Source organism: Notothenia coriiceps, unplaced genomic scaffold (genome assembly GCF_000735185.1).
Source record: "Notothenia coriiceps isolate Sejong01 unplaced genomic scaffold, NC01 NC01_scaffold00004859, whole genome shotgun sequence".
Classification (NCBI taxonomy): Eukaryota; Metazoa; Chordata; class Actinopteri; order Perciformes; family Nototheniidae; genus Notothenia; species Notothenia coriiceps.
The window spans coordinates 4,717-5,028 of NW_011337560.1; positions in this window are offsets into that span (position 1 = coordinate 4,717).

Genomic DNA, 312 nt, shown 5'->3' on the forward strand with positions numbered 1-312 from the left:
AAAACAGAACAGGTAAAAACAACACGCCCAAGCGGTGGGCCGGCGGTAGCCGAAGTGGGCCCGGTCCGAGAGTCCGGCTGAATTTGTAAGTCTCCAGTCCGCCCCTGGGGAGAGAGAGACAGCGAAGGGGGGAGAGAGAATGTCATACGGTGTTCTTGATAAAGTGTGGAGACGGAGTATGTGCCTGCAGGGAGGGTGGATCACAACGCACGCCAGGAACGAACGCCTAGCTCCGGTCCTTTTCCCGGAGGGAAAACTGTGGACCTCGGGATGCCCCTGACAGGCTTGAGTTTGTGCAACCTGCACAAACAC